Genomic DNA, 17,899 nt, shown 5'->3' on the forward strand with positions numbered 1-17,899 from the left:
TCTTCTTGATCTGAAATGATTAATGAAAGAGTGAGCTACATTATTCTAGTAAGAATGTCACACTACTCACCGATACAGAAATGAAAGTTGGTAAAAATCATAAAAACAACTAATAAACCTCTTAATTTAGGTAAATTCATTTATCATAAATAAAATCATTTATTACATACTTATCGTATCTGGATTTTTAAAATCGACCTATAGAGACAACAACGCAAATAATATCATAATCTCATTTTCAATTGGACAGAACAACAACTTTTATTTTTTATTTGCTTACGGTATCTATGGGGGTCCATAGGTATGTTTCTATTATGCGTGAATTCTTATTCAATATTGTTTACTAATCGGCCATCTCCATACCTAGTCCAGTATGAATGCAAAAAATAACATTCCTCAATACCTCGTCCGGTATGAGCGCCAAAATACCAATCCTCGATACCTCGTCCGGTTGATGCAACATTCACGGTAGGATTTCCTATGTACCTGGTCTGTCCACCATCTCCCAGAATATGCAGTAAGGCTACCATTCATTTATTTACTTAATCAAACAATTTTTCATTTATATTTAATTTTCAGTTTCACAATTTAACTGTAAATCACATAAAACAAGCAATACATGCATCAAGAAAAAATAACTGAATCATCTTACCAACTCCAGTGTATTGTTATGCATTTAAAACTGTAAAATCAATCAATCAATTAAAACAAAACAAACAGTAATAAATAACGGGTTCTATCTCCATTATAACTTGTAATTAATTATCGAAGTTTTCTAAATTATGCAAAATACCGTATTATTTATAATTAAACTTCAATTCGATAACAGAGAATAAGGTGAGAGAATCTTACCTGAATCGGTATTTGAAATACTAAACTTTCAGCTGCACCTATTGCTGATTCCTGAATTTTTTGAATTTTTCTTCAGAGATTAAAACACGTTTTAAGTATCTAAAAATATCCCAAAAATCTAAAATTATTGTTAAAAATATTTTTCGGCCAATTTTGAAATTTTGACATGGCAGCATCGTCATGCTCCAGCGACGACATCGTCGCCCGCGGCAGCATTTTGCCTTGGACTGGCTGTTTTCGGCCAGTTTTGATTGATTTCGGTCAGTTTTGGTTGATTTTGATCGATTTTATATTCATCCATGCGAGAAAACACGTTTAGGGGCATCAGTTGGCCAAAAAAAGTCGAAAAATAAAAACTAACCGGTGATAAAATTTTTCGGTGTGGCGGCTCCGCAGGCTCACCTTCGCGGTTGGGTGTTTTCCTTCGGTCAATCTGTAGAAAACAGAATGGTGATTACAATGGTGAAAAAATCGCACGAAATGGAAATCGTAAAGGGGCTCATCGGAGGCGTTTTTTTATTTTTTCCGCGGCAGCGGCGCGAGACTTTAACCGCAGTTTCTGGCTCATTCGTTGATCTTTTTGCTCCAATTTGGCTATAAAGGTGTTCAAAATCAAATTTCGAGCGAATAAAATTTTTTTTTTACCTTTTTTGATGGTCGGAGATTGCTCCAGCGCGGCGGTGGGTGGTAGTCGGCTCCATTCTCCGGCGACTGTTCTTATTCTTCGGCAACTGGTTTTTCTTCTCCGATAGGGGGCTTGCGGCGATGGTTAGGGTTCGGTATGAAGTGAGATATTTATACCCGTCTCCCTTTAATATGAGCCGTTCATTGCGTTTGATCTCGATCATCTGATTGCGTTTAAAGAAGAAATGAATATGGACTGTTTATCGCGATTTGATCTGAACAATACGATCGCGTTTAAAGAAATAATGGATCTGGACCGTTTATCGTTTTTAATTGCGACCGTCCGATTGCGCCTGAGAAGGCAACGGATCCGGACCATCCGATCGCAAGCACGCGGATTACTAGTGTGACCTCCCGCATGACATTGAGTCAGCGGGCCTTACCATGCGGCGCGCTCTAATTCATCGGGGCTGCTGACTGAGCGGTTATACGTGACATATTTTTTTAAAATTGTATTTTGATTCTCAATTTTCGATTTTTTTTTTTCAAAAATACTAACCGAACTCAAATTTTTACCCATTTTTTTTAAAATTATTTTTAATTTCATACTTCACCTATTTTTTTTTCTAATTTTTACCTTAAATAAAAATTTATAAATTTAAAAATTATATTTTTATATATTAATTTTAATTTTTAAAATTAATCTCAGGCCAAATTTAGAGTCCGAGTATTACACTTTTAATTTATCTACTATATTAGCATAATTTTATAAAAATATTCTAATTTAATTAATAATTTTTTTTTTAAATTTCAAAAATTAAAATTATGATGTATAATTTCATTCTTCAAGGAACAAGCATATTTAATTAACAAGGAAATCGTAGATCAACTATTTTGACTAACAAATGAAAGAAGCTCCTAACATATGCAGTTTGTCGGCCAATAATGAAGATCGCGCCTGTCACGCACGATATCACTTTAATTTCTTAATTAAATACTAATAAATACCTAATTATTTATAATTATGTCCGGCCAAATTTAATTTGTGACCTAAATGTAAATGGTTGTTATGTTCAGCCAGATCACTATAATTATATAATATATATATATATATATATACACGAGATAATGTGTACTTATGGTATATTAAAATATGAGATATTTGGTAGTAATTAAGATAATTATTAGAATTAATATGTTTTTAATTTATGTGATACATTTTTATTTATAAAAATCATATGTTTTTATTTATGATTGTTAATATACACATCGTAGATAATAATATTTAACAACTAAATAGTAAATATGTATTAAAATATATTCAATATCATACAATAGTGAGTTAGTAATTAAATACGTGTGTGAGTGTGTGTGTATATTATATATATATATACACACACATAAGAAATATAGGAAGCTCTTTACAAAGACATATTTTTTTAGAAATTACTTGAAGTTACTCTTGTTGCAAAAAATTATTCAATCATTTAAATTACATGTTTATATGTAGAATGTGAATTTTCTTATAATACATATACATCATATATGTTTTAGCATTTGAAATTGATTTTTTCTATTTATTCCTTACATGTACATTCATGCTTATTTCTAAATAAATAAAAATAATTTTAAAATAATTTTGAGTATATATATATATATATATATATATATATTAGTCTCTGTGAATGCCTATTTTCTTCTTCAAATATAAATTATTTTGAGTATATAATATTTTGTTATGATCTCTTTGTATGCAAATTATTTGAAAACTTTCTCAACTATTTTTTAAGCACTAACAAATCTTAAAATAATTATAATATATATAGGTGATCGAGTTATATGCTTCATATCCAATAAACACCAAAGTTTAATATGCAAATGTTCACTTTGAGTTAATTCAATAAATGATAGCAACACTCACATAAGAAATATTTAAAAATTTTAGAGGCTATTTATTAAGTTGTATTTTAAAAATAATTATACTTTCTCTAACAAACGTCCTCCCTTCCTCTTAGTAATTTAGTAGCATCTTTATATCTCAATCTAATTATTGCCTGGGAGAATGATAACTTCTTGCAAGAAATCGAAATATACAAAACTCTTTATATTAGTGCTTCTATTGAATCCTCTCGACCATATGAGATATCCTCATCTTTTTACAAAACCTATTCGCCATTTATTAGGTATGATCTTATTACTTATGTTCAAGCTATCTTTTATTATGATTATCTTTTGAAAAAATTTAATAAGACAAATATTGCCCAAATCCTTAAAGTCTAGTCATCTTATAAGATACAACATTTTAGGCCTATATCACTCTGCAACCCAAGTTATAAGATTATAACAACAATTTTAGCTAATAAACTTAAATCCTTATAGACTAGATCATTACTTTCTATTAGTATATGATTTTTACATTTAGGTACATTCAAGATAATATTGTTATTATTCAAGAACTTCTTCATTCAATGAGAAGCAAAAAAATAAATGATGTTTGTTTTCAATTAAATGTGACGTGAGTTGAGCATATGATATAATTGAATAGCTTTTTCCCACGCAAGTTCTACAAGTATTAGGGTTTTCTTCTAAAGTAGTTCAACTTCTTCCATAGCATATACCACAGTATTACACCATAGTATTCTATCAACTACTTATTAGTGGGATTGCAGTTAAAGGTGATCCTAAAAAAAAAGGATTGAGGCAAAAAGACTCTCTTTCTCCCTATTTATTTATTATATGGACAAATGTACTCTTTAGATTACTTATTATGGTAGAGTCCCAAGGCTTATTACATAGTTTATAAGTTAACCTTCAATCCCCTTATATTACCCATTTGTTGTATCTTGCTGATCTTTTCATATGTGGAGATGTAACTAAGTATAATATGAACTGATAATTATATGTCCTACAACTGTATTGCCTTTGGTAAGATTAAACATTGATAAAATAAAGTCCCGTATCACTTTAGTATTTGATCTACCTCTTAAGCAATAGTATAGGCTACAATGCTCTTTAAAAACTCACTTTTCTTGGAGGATCCAATACTCTTTTAGGAGTTCCCATGTTCACAAATAGACAAAACACCTAATCTTTTGTTTATTTTGGAGAAATTAAAAGCTAAATTATAAGGTTGGTGATGTGAGCAAGGAAAAAGAAACTTTCATGCGATTTTCTTTCCTAATCCTGCAAGAAAATTTTCTTTTTAAGAGGGAGAATCAACCAAGGGAACAAATTGATCATAAATCACAAGCTTGTATGAGAAAATAGGAAAATTTCTTAAATGCCAAATCTTGTCAAAAAGAAAAACATATTTAAATTCCTTCCCCTAAATCACCCACAATTAATTAAAAATTTTCTCATTTAAAAAGGTTTATTAAATGGAGATCGTATCTATTATATTTTAGTTATAATTATATCAATTTTGCTAATTTTTCTATTTTAGTCTAGATTTAATATCCTATATAATTTTTACAATTAATTAGGAGATTATTTTTTTATTATTCACATGACTTTCGTTATAAATAAGCCTTCAATTTAGAGTTATAATTCATTCAAAAAAAATTATTTTATTAATAAAATTCAAGTATTCTTATTTTAAACTTTCAAGCTTTTTAATAGTGAGTGAGTGAGTTAGTCTTTGACTGACTTGTTGTGTTAGGAATTGGAATTGGAATTGGAATTGGAATCATGTATTGAGGTAAGTTTTGTGACATCTTTTTAATTTTAATTCTTTAACTCTTTCCTAATTACCTTGATTTTCACTCTCTTGTTGAGTATGGGTTGAGTAGAGAAAGTTTATTTAGGATTTTGAGTTTCTAGTTGCTGATATATATGCGAGATTTTTAGATTTTGCTATTAATCTTAGGTTCTACATTAGTTGGTATCAGAGCTTAAATTCGAGATAAATCTTATTATCTTACATATTTTATTATTGAATGTTTGTTATTCTTTATAGTAAAAAAAAAAACATACTTTGCATATGTTCATACACATAAAAAATAAAAACAAAAAAACATATCCATATTGTCCTTATTGTCCTCTAAGTTTTTTTTTTCACTGTGTTTTTGTTCTATTATATCTTTAAGTAGCCAACCACTGTCTTTTCCTAGGATTCCTTGGAGTATTCTAAACAAAACTTGATTACCATGATTTGGAAGAATTTAATTCTGATATTTAGCTTAAACGAAAAAGAGTGAGTCTGATATTCAGCTTAAACAAAAAAGAGTGAGGGAAACATAAGAGTGAAACATGTAAGAGAGTGTTATTTTTTTACTAACCATTACTTGTAAATTTTTACAATGACCTTATTTAACGTCCCAACTGATGACATTTTCTTAAAGAAAACAAAATCGGTAAAAGCCCGATATAAGAAGTGTCTGATTCGAGAACGAATTATTTTTTAAAAGGGAGGGGATGATGTGAGCAAGGAAAACAAAAACTTCATTCCTAATTACACGGGAAATCTTTCTTTTTAAGAGGGAGAATCAGCCAAGGGAAGAGATTGATCCTAAATCGCCAGCTTCTTTGAGAAAAGAGAAAAACTCTTTAAATGCCAAATCTTGCGAAAAAGGAAAATATATTTAAATTCCTTCCCATGAATCAATCACATTTAATTGAGATCTTCCTTATTTTAAAAAAAAATTTCTATAAAGGGAGATCGTATATATCATATTTTAGTTGTAATTCTCTTAATTTTGTTAGTTTTATAATTTTAGTTTAGATTTAATTTCTTATATAATTTCTACCATTAATTAGGAGATTATCTTCTTTATTATTTACATTGCCTACAATATAAGTAGACATTCAATTCAAAGTTATAATTCATTGAAAAATTTTCAACTTATTAATAAAATTAAGGTATTCTTATTTTAAGATTCTAATCTTTTCAAAAGTGAGTGAATAGGTATTTGACCGACTTGTTGTACTAGGAATTGAAATCACTTATCGAGACAAGTCTCATGACATCTTTTTAATTGTAGTTCTTTAACTCTTTCTTAATTACCTTAATTTTCACTCCCCTGTTGAGTGTGAGTCAAGTAAGGAGATTTACTTATAGTTTTGAGTTTCTGGTTGCTAATGTATATGTAAGATTTTGAATTGCATTATTGATATCAAGTTTCACATCAGTTGGAAAAGTGTCTTCTTATCCTACATATAGATGTCAATCATGATATAAATAGTGCTCACGACATAACCTACATATCTGATGTCATTTGTTAAACTTTCCCAATTAATCATTAAAAAAAATTACACAAGTAACTAGGAAATTCTAATGGGATGTATCATATAAAAAACATTAGGAGTATATTTCTATAAATTGGAATAAGTTAACTCTACCTAAATTCTTAAAAGGCCTTAATTTTAAAATCTATCAAGTTTTAACATAATCTCTTACGAAAATTGGGCTAGTCATTGCTTTAACCCCTTACTTAATTATGAACACATCTTATTCAAGTTGAATATTTTAAGGCTATTCTCTTATTTTGGCATTAGTTATAAGCAAAAGATATTTCTTGGTTTAGAAGAGAATCCCCAGCGTTATGGGCTTATAAAGATATTGGCAATGGATACTATCCATCTATGGATCGACTCATGGATCCCAAAAATACCAATTTTTATCCCTCTTATACCTTATAATCCCTAGCTCACAACAGTTAGTTCTTTTATTAATCCCTTTACAAACACTTGGGATATTCCTCTATGATGCCAACATTGGTCCTCCATACTACTACTTAGATTAAACAAATTCTTATTTTTTAACACCCCAAACATTGAGATTCTTAAATTGGAAGTGCATATGTCGATTGAGTTACATTACCAATTCAACTTACTGTACAAGGCAGGTTGTTACTCCTTTACCAAATGCCTTTGTACCTTTAAATATTAGAAATCCCTATAAACATTCCAATATCCTTCCTAGACATAAAATATTATGGTGGCAGATCTTACATAAATGCCTACTAGATATGTTTATAACTAATATTTTAATGGCTACTTTACTTTATAGGTTTTATGGACATTTGAATCCTAACTTTATTCAACATACGTTACTTTAATGCCTCTTTGCAAGACTATTATAATTCATTTTCCCTTGGGGCACCGAATTAATATCCTTACCATAATACGTTTTTGAGGTGTGATTATAATTCTTACTCGTGCATCAAAAGAGTAGATCTATGTTGTATTCACAAATATTTGAGGATCTCTTTTTACATGCCTCGATTATGGTGGAATCCTTATACTACTAGAGGAAGAGAAATATATAAGCATGTGGAGCTATCAACATGTAGCATCTTGTTTGATAAACACATGCAACAATAAGATCACTTTTGTTTATATAAGACGTGAGATTTTGAAAAAAAAATACAACACAACTTGAATTACACCCTATGAATTACACTTTAAACCAAGGACTTATTTTTTGTTTTTCTCGCCACCTCACAAGGAATGTGAGCTGTAACAGGCTTTGACATAAAGTTTTCATTTTGTCTTCAATAGACTTTGGAGATTATGGTCTTTCAAGGTGTTTGTCTATGTTGAGGCATTTATAGATGAGGTCTTTCACTTAGGCATGAATTCATCTATGAGTTTGGTGCCCTCTTTTGAACTTATGTATACAAATTGATTGTTTTGATATAGTCTAGTTGTTGTATTAAACCTGGTTAAAATGTTATATTCCACAATCTTCTTAAGCTAAGCTCTTTTCCTTGGATTGTAGGACCAACTCTATCATATAAACTCTTAAGGAATCAATATATATTACTTTCAATGAAAGTCAAGTATTTAAAAAATAGTTTTGTATAAGTAATTAATTAAAAATAAATCAAGAAACATTAGTGACTGCAAAATTTTCTTTTACATTGTAAGTTACCCAATTTTTTTTTAAAGAAATGTGTAGGCCAACTAGAAAGTTGATAAAAGATTTTGGATAGCTAAGCGATGTCGCAACTCCATTGGAGGTTCCAAGCATGAAGACTAAGATTACTACTGTTTATCTTATTTTATTAGAATCCACTCTTCATCTTTATCCATTTAATCACCTACCTACTTTTTTTCATAAAATTATTTTATACTTAAAAAAGGTATCTACCAAACTCATACATACTATTTTTAGTTATTATTTTATTCAACTAGAGAAATACTAAGGTATTTGTAACGCGTACCATATTAAGATTGCAAGAGAAGAGAGCTTTTAAAATAATAAATTATTGTTATCATATTTCTAATTGTATACTTTATTTGGCTTAAATCTAAAGGTGGAGACTTTTCTTAGATCTATAACTATTTTTTAATTATTTGATAGTGACTTTTTTTTTTTTTGGTGTGTGTGTGTGTGTACAAAGTAATCTGTTTAATCTTTTTGCATATTGATATTGTATATTATGTGCTATAGATCACATAATTTTGTTTCTTTGTGTGTTACATATATTTATATCATATATATATATATATATCTAACAAATATTTTATAACCAAAAGTGAATCCAATTTAAAAATGTTAGTGCTTACTTTTTTTTGCACGCACACACACACACACAAGCGCACGCATAAATATATATAATAAACACAAATGTGAAATATATAAAATAAACAAGAGTATACATATAGTAACAAATGGCGACAATTTATTAATTAAAAATATAATATAATATATTTTAAAAAGAACCAAATAAATTTCAATATGGAGTTAAAAATTAAAAAAAAAAAAGTTTTGAATAAATTTGATTTAATACGATTTTGAACGGATGAAGAGACCTAATCGAAAAATTTATTAATGTTGATGTAGAATCATTTCATAAAGGACAAATCACATTTGTGCAAATATGTGTATTAGGCAAAATTCATTGAGATACTTTCTCAAAAGAGAATCATTAAGGTACTAATGTAAGTTGTCTGTATATGTATGTATGTATGTATGTATGTATGTGTGAATATATATATATATATATATATAAAGTAGCTAAATGCTTTATCAAAGCTGTATGGAAATATGAAAGACATGGTTGGCCTAATCAACGTACCCGCTCTCCACCAAACATGTGGAATCCCATCAATTTAAACCGTACGATCGATCAGATCATTCAGCATTATTGTACGTCTTAGGTGGGCCAATTACCATAAAACCAATGGCCATGATTCTTCCATCTGTTGTGTTGACTCAGGTGCTGGGCCCCCCCCGGATATAAATGCCAACGCAATACACCCTTCAATTTTCAAATTGGATTTTAAGACGAATTGTGTCCTTTTATATATATATATATATATTTATTATGTTATTTTTATTATAATATTATTAATGTGTAAGTGGGATTAATAAAATATATTAAATTTCTTTTTAATCTAAATTTTAATTATTAGTATATACGTATATATATACATATATATATATATCCTTTCGGAAAAAGTGAAAGAAGCATATAATTTATGAATTTGAATCAATAACACATGGGTTTGGCTTCTTTGTGAGAAATAATAATTGTTTGACAGGCGTAGAAATTGTATTGGACAAGGTGGCTTCAGTACAGAATTAAGGTTTCTTGTTTGGCTGGAAAGAAAAATTTATAATGTCGCTGTACTTTTCACGATCATGACAACACCGCATACGGTAAAATCGGTTCTTCTTTTTGAATTTCAAAAACTTTTATACTTTTTTGAATGTATATGTAAGTAAATACATGTGTATTATGAGAGTTAAACAAAATTTGGGAGACAAGACATCTGAGCATGCTGATGTAGTACTAGATTCTTTAGGAACGACTGAATTATATAACTACAAGGACGGGGGCCAATTGGGAAAGAATCTACTTTTTTTCCTCTTGAGTTGTGGCTGACTATGATAGAAATAAATATATTATGTATGACCAATATCTTTTGGTGGTGCAGTGATTATCCAGATTTCAAATTTCAGTTTCCCCTCAATATATATATATATATATATTTATTTTATACTAAAAAAATAACTACATATTTAATTTTTTTATATATGTATGACACTTGAGAAATTTTGATAAGAATTTATTTCTGATTTTTCCAACAAAATCAAACTTATAAATCCAAAATGAAAAAAAGTGAGCAACTTTATTTTATTTCCCTCACGTACATATAAATATAAACTTATAATATCATTATAAAAAATGATATTGAAAAAATAAAAAAAATATACTTTCAATTAATCTCGTGATTATAAATACAGTTCTCCAAAAATTCTCCATAAAAAGATTATAATTAAAAAGAAAAAGAATATGATAGCATTTTATAAATTATTTTAAAGGAAATGCTCGACATGTTCCTTTCCCTAATCTCATACATTGTTGAGCTGATTGGCCTTCCATCTTGTCGAGAGTAATACTATGATGCTTCCGTGTAATATTCCGAGCCCAGAATTTAAGCTCGAAATGACATAATTCGATTTTTAATAATAATAATAATAATAATTAATTTTAATTTTATGGATTTTTTTTTTTTAAAATATGGATTTTAGATAAGTTTGAAAACAATTTTAAAAACCAGAACGAAACTGTAAATAAAAGAATGATGTATTTGAAAGAAAAGTTTAAAAATATGGGCCAAATCACCAAAAAAAAAAAATTGCCGCGTAAGACGATCACGTTAGTAGCACGGCGAGTTAGAATGCGCTGCGTGACGAACATGCTAGCACAGGCTCCACGTAGGGAATCCACGTGCTTGGGCAATCCAACGGCCCGTGCTCACTCCCGTGCGCACGAACAACCTAGATCCATTCTCCTATTAGGCGCGAACGAACGACCTTCACTGCTCCACGTGTCCCTGCATGAATGGCACGGATTGAAGATGAAGAGGTATTTAAACCTCTCTTACCTAGGCTCCCTAAACCCTAGCTGTCAAGTCGATCGGAGAAGAAAAAGAAGGGCGACTGAAAAGTGAACCAGTCATCGTAGAAAAGCCGGCGCCGCCGCACTGGAAACCTAAAACTGCGTCGGTAAGTGCGATTTTCTCCCATTCGTTCTATTTTTCCGTTTTAAGCTATCTAAAACACTCTTTAATGCAGAAAAGCTTGAGGAAAAGCCGTAAACTAAGGAAGCAAATGGTGGAGCTCGGTGAGCTACTGCATCAGAGATCGAAAAACACTAGTAAGCCTCGATTTGTTTTCTTTTTCTATAAATAAACACCTCTTAATCATGATTTAAATAGGTTTTTATCAAGAACCGGCCAAAACGGCCTGACCGAGAGGAGGAGGCACTTGAGGAGGTGGAATCGCCGGTGGAGCACGGCGGCGGTGCTGCGCCAGAACCCTAAATCGACCCCCCTGTGACATTTTTTTGTCCTTTTTGGCCGTTTTTCGCGCATTTTTACGTTATTTTGATGTAAATTTTGATTTTAGTAGAGAAACCCAAGAACTCTAGGAACTGAGAATCGTCGGGAAGCGTAGTAAAAAAGGCAGTGTTTTGGACACCAACCCAAAATAAGAATCCATCACCTTTTTTTCTTATTCGGTAAAATTAAAGGTAAACTGATAAATAAACAAAAAAAAATAGTTAATAGGTGGTTCTCTAATTTATTAAAGTATAGGTTGCCAATAGAGCGGGTAACTAGTTAGTTTGCGTTTGTTTGAGTTCTTAATTGTAGTAAATACCTCTGCAGTTATTATTATGCTATTTTATTCACTGTACTGTTTACTTTAATGTGTTTATTCTGAATGCTACAACGAACGTGGTAAGATATCTTTATATATTTTGTCCTTTTATTCAATTGTGTGTTTAATTGATTTCTATCAGTGTAATGCATGCTTATTTCATGTACTTACACTAAAATGTGAACTCCTGTAGTTGGAATACGGATATACGAGCCTCGTAAGGCTAAATAGTAAATAAAAGAGATCATATGCATGAATTAGTTGTGTCAAATAAAAGGATTTACTGGATCTGTTGGAAAAGAGTGTATGAGCTTGGTGCATAGAGTAAACTCTACCGTGAACGTTACCCTCAATCGAACGGGGCTGAAAAGTCCTATACTGGAAAGGGTTGGGAATTGTTTTGATTACGTTCATACCAAATGTGGTATTGAATCAGTTGTGTATTTTGACGCTCATTACTAGACGGAGTTTGGGAATGACCGTTTGATGATAGAATGAATGCTCGTATCCACGTGTAGTGGGGACTCCTATGGACCCTCAACGACACCGATGACAAGTTAAAACGATAATGGTGAATGATGGGAACTTGACTTGGGGAATAATAAAATTTTAATTATTTTATGTCTTTTGGAATACCTATTGTAAATTACTATTCTGATTCTTATCCTCATAAATGATATTTAACACTTTATAGGTGAGTTAGAAAAATATCAATATTTTCAGTTAAACGAATAGTGAATACAATAACATTCGAATTTTATTAAAAATGAGCTCTATTGGTTGTTTTACATTTTCTATAAACCTTTAATTTTTTGTATTAGCGATAAGACGTTGATATTTTTACTGAGTCAGTGTACCTCACTCTTTTATTATTAATAATTTCATATCAAAACGACCAAGATTCGGATCCTGAATAGTAAGAAAACTAGTTAGAAGATTACCTCTCAGCTTTTCCAGTTCCGAACAGAGGTTGATCACATTTGTTTTCTTTATTACTCTTTTTCATTTATGTTCTTTAAGGGCATTCCCATAGCCTTATTGAGCGTTTTAAGCAAACTGTGTAAGCAGTATAGCCCTATATTCTAAATTACTTCCGCTAATTTATAAATTTTGGTATTGTTTTATTCTGTTATTTTTGGGTTATATTTTTGAAATCCCTAGTAGGGGTATGGACTTTTACATTTTGACTATTTATGTGTCCTAAATCCTCAACCCGTTGGATCAGTTTGAAGAAATATGATTTGTCAAAACACGCAAAAATAACTTGTATTGTTTTTAACTTGATATTTTTTTTATTAAATTTAAATTCTCCCATTTCCATATTTGGAGGTGTTAATTTGATATTCCAAATTAGACATAATATAATTATGTTTGGGGAAAAAAACTAGAGCTCACCAAAACAAGAAAACCAACAAGAAAAACCTGATAAATATTTATCAATATTCAACAAAATGACAAATTTTGTTAGGCTAAAATAATAATTTAATTTATGTACTGTTTACTTTTGTTTAAATTAGCTCATGTTTTAATTTTCGATTAAATTAATTTTCATTTTTTTTGAAAACTTTTCAATTTAGTTCATCTCATTAATAAAAGTTGACACTATTAGTAGTTAAATATTTATGTGTTAGCAAGTGACACCTTTTTTTAGTTCAATAATATTTATGTGTGTGTACTTGTTTGCTTCTAGTGGCTGAATGACTAGAAGAGCACCAGAGCTCTCATTCACACCAATATAGTTCGTACTATTTGAATTAAATGGATCTAAAATGGTTCAACTCATGATCAACTTATCTTATTTAAAATCATATGATCAGTTGTTACATATAAAGATATATATAAAAAAGAGAGGAAAATAAAGCAAGAATATACATGGTCGTTATAGAGATTTCAAGAAAGTGAGAGCAGTTAGAGAGAAACCTGAATAGGGTTCTTTTTTTCAAAATGATTCTCGAGAGTTCGAAAGTCACTGTTAGATATTTATACCTCCACTAAAAGTATGGTACACATACATCCCTTATACACACAATCAATGCTAAAATAAAACCTAATTTGCCGATATACACACATATACACATGGCACACATGCCTTCAATTTTGATCAAACAACTCATTATTTCACTACCCATGGGCGTAGGTAAGTGGGCTTTTTAAATAAGTCCTTTGACAAGATAAGATTTCAAAGAAAACTATATAACACACCCAAAACAATAAATATCAAAACATAGAAATTACATGTTGCAAAGTAAAAACAACATAGTTAATTTTTTATCTATTAATATAAATATAATTATATCAATAAAAAATTAATATATATATATATATATATATTGGGTTAGGTTCGAATTGGCTTTAGTCTAAACCCAAACTTGCCTCGATCTACCCCTCCTTTTTTTTTGCCAATATGAAATGTGTAACGACTCGAATTCTCTAGAGAGAAAAGAGCATCACCTCATATGTGAACTTGATAAATTTTTATGCAATATTATGTTGATCTTCATAAATCAATAATATATCCCTTATACAGAATCATAATTCATGAGGCTCATAACAATCTTTCGAAATTTCATAATAATAATACATTCAGATCTACTTTACAATAAGCATCCAAGGTAGTTAAAGGATTCTTTGAAGTCTTCCTTTGATCTTGAACTCCCTCCTGACTTGAATTAATTTGCGCTGGGAGGGAGGTGTGAATTAGAGTGAGCTTTAACTACTCAGTAAGAATAAAGTAATGTTCAAAGTAGAGATATGCAAATACATATTCGTACAGACTTGATAAAACCAATGAAAATTTCATATTCATAAAAATCCAATTTGCAAGACAACCTTACTCATCATCATTATCACAAGTATAAAAAAAGAAATAATCAAGAACCATATCTTTTTCATTACCAATTCCAACATATTTATATATAGGTACTGTACATATTATTCTCATTTATAAATATCATCATATTGTATTGGATTTATATTCAGATAATTTCGTTTCGTTCACAAATACCATCAACCAACCAGATACGTATCCAAATCATCTCTATTTCCATTACATATTATCATTTTCCTTACCGGTATCACTGGGGGCCCATAATGATCCCCGTTACACGTTGATGTACAAATATTTCTTTTACAGTTCATTGACCGTCCCCATATCCCGTCCGCTAATGGGTACCACAATTATAGACTGTCTCAATACCCTGTTCGGTATGAGTGTAATTAAATTTATTCCCAACCCCGTCCGATATGGGACTTCTCAGCTCGTACGATTAAGGACTCATCCATGGTAGGGTTCACCCTATGTACCAAGTCTGTACACTCTCTTCTATGATACCTGGTAAGCTTTTTCTTTTTTAAAGATTATTCTATTCCATATTCCAATTTCAAAAACTCAAACATTTTTGATATTTTATTCTTTTTCTATCCAAATATTATATTTATATTTTTGAAGAAAAATTCACATTCAACAATGGTATCAATTTATATTCTCACTCACACAGCCAACAACTAATCTCATCACTCTCACGCACCTATTTACACAACTGAAATGCGCACTCATTCCACTCATAACGAGTATACATAACAAAAAGCTACTCACACAAATTCCTTTGAGCAAGCAATCACATGCACACATGTATGTCCAACATATACAGTTTATATCGTATTAAACATATATCCAACGTACTACGTAAACAACAAGCAACTGCAATCCATATCAACATACATTGCTCACTTAAATTTATCTTGTTACCATTATATTTAACCATAAACTTATTCTAATTATGTACATATATATACTTTCTTACAATATACATATTTCATGTAATTATGAATTAACATACATAAACCACTTATACTCATACAAAATACATACATCTATATTCCCACTTCAAATATGCATATAAGCAGTTTCTACACCTATGTAACTACTAAATTATTTTGCACCTACACACGTACGGATTTAATGCGTAGGATTATTTACGCTCATACCAACATACATATATATATATATATATATATCTATTTATATTTTCATATAGTTTTATATGTATCAACATATTACATACTCATATATATATATATAGCTACATATGTAAACATGCCCTATAATCCATCTACTTTTTATACATGGAATCCTATACGTTAAACAAACAACAACCTATGTATACTACATCTTTACCAATTCATTCATGCACGACATGTCTGTATCTATATTGTTATACATATACCTTATACGTTACTGACGCTCAATACACACTCACTTACATACATATGAAACTTTGCAAAACACCTTTTAGGACAACACTTAAATCATCCATCAAACTTTTAAATTAATCATTTTGAAATCAATAAATCATTTTACGAAAACATGAAATCCTCGAATGGAAACTAACTTAATTCTTACCAGGATCTCTAACGAAAGAAGAAATAGCAAAGCTTTCGCACGACTTTAGTTCCATATAGTCACCTTCTTTTTTAGTTTCATATTCTAAATTTTTCTAAAATTTTCATACACATTATTAAGAATCTAATTTAAAGTAATAACTAAATGTAAGGTGGAAGAAAATTTACCAACATTAGTGTCGAATTCGGGCTTTTTATCCGAAATAGTGCGGTTTCAATCTCTCTCTTCGGTTTCTGAATTTTTGGCATCGCGCAGATCTTTAAACGGATCTAGAACGTCGCATCGTGGTCTGCTTCACGCGGATCAAGTCCACCTAACACGCACTTCGCTTCTTCTTCCTCAGCAGCATGCATCGCGCACCCGACACAACGCACTAAGCACCGCGTGTCGTGCGCTGTGCGCCCAACATCGTGCACCTAGCATCGCGTGCCGCGATTTTCGCACCGCGCGCTGTGTGCTCAGTACCTTGTGCGATTTTTCCTTTCTGGCCGCGCGCACCGCATGCCCTACTTCCTTCCTATTTCTCCTTCTCCCTCCTCTTTTTTTTTTCTTCTTTTATTCTTCTTTTTTTCATCATCGTCATCATCATCATCATCATCATCATCATCATCATCATCATCATCTTCTTCTTCTTCTTCTTCGGCAGCGCACGCCACGCGCCCAACACTATGCGCCCGACATCCTCTTTCCTGGCCGTAGGCGCCGCGCACCATGCCCCTTTCTTCCTCTTTCTTTTGCTCCTCTTCCTTCTTCTTCTGTTAGGGTCTACTTGTCTCCCTTCCTTTTTTTTTTCTTGGCCTGGGCCTAGGCTCCCTTCTCTCCCTTAGGTCTGGTAATTACAAAACGAATTCGATTTGAACTTGTACTTTAGAGAAAACAATTGTTTTATATTAGTCCTAAACAAGTTTAATTAAGCAGGTGAATGCAAGATGTTATCCTTAAATTCTATAATACATTTCTTTTTTAGTGTTTGACAACGGTTCACATTGACGCTTGAAACTTTATTGAATATGAAATTTTATTAAATCTCTACAACATTTCAAAATACCATAGTTATCACAATCTTAACAAAGTCGCCTGCACTATCGAAACTATGTTGGCACTTGTCATATGTTGTTCATCCTTAAGCCTATATGTATCTATGAATTTAGAAAGTAAGGTAGTTAAAATTGTATTTATCAATATTTTAAATTTAATTTTTAACTAATTTATATGAATTTCATAACACTATTATAGATATTTTAATATTTTACAATTTCCATGTTGTTGGTGCAAAAAATTCTATCCTATATTAATTGGATCCGAAGAAAACTTTTTACTTATGGTGAAATGCTATACTAAACATTTTCTAAGTGAGATACCATTTAATTTGCATGACAAAATAATAAGTTATTTAACTTGATTATTCA

General features: G+C 30.6%; 1 long non-coding RNA gene across 1 annotated transcript; it reads right to left on the reverse strand.

Annotated features, from left to right (window-relative positions):
- Positions 1 to 417: 417 nt before the first annotated feature.
- On the reverse strand, positions 418 to 1,267 carry LOC148239798 (uncharacterized). The gene is made up of 3 exons (XR_015816408.1): positions 1,214 to 1,267; positions 853 to 922; positions 418 to 486 (listed from the first exon to the last, which is right to left on the reverse strand). It is a non-coding gene; the product is annotated as an uncharacterized LOC148239798 (long non-coding RNA).
- Positions 1,268 to 17,899: the final 16,632 nt, after the last annotated feature.

Source organism: Carica papaya, chromosome 9 (genome assembly GCF_054855325.1).
Source record: "Carica papaya isolate Zhongbai chromosome 9, ASM5485532v1, whole genome shotgun sequence".
In the NCBI taxonomy this organism is placed as follows: Eukaryota; Viridiplantae; Streptophyta; class Magnoliopsida; order Brassicales; family Caricaceae; genus Carica; species Carica papaya.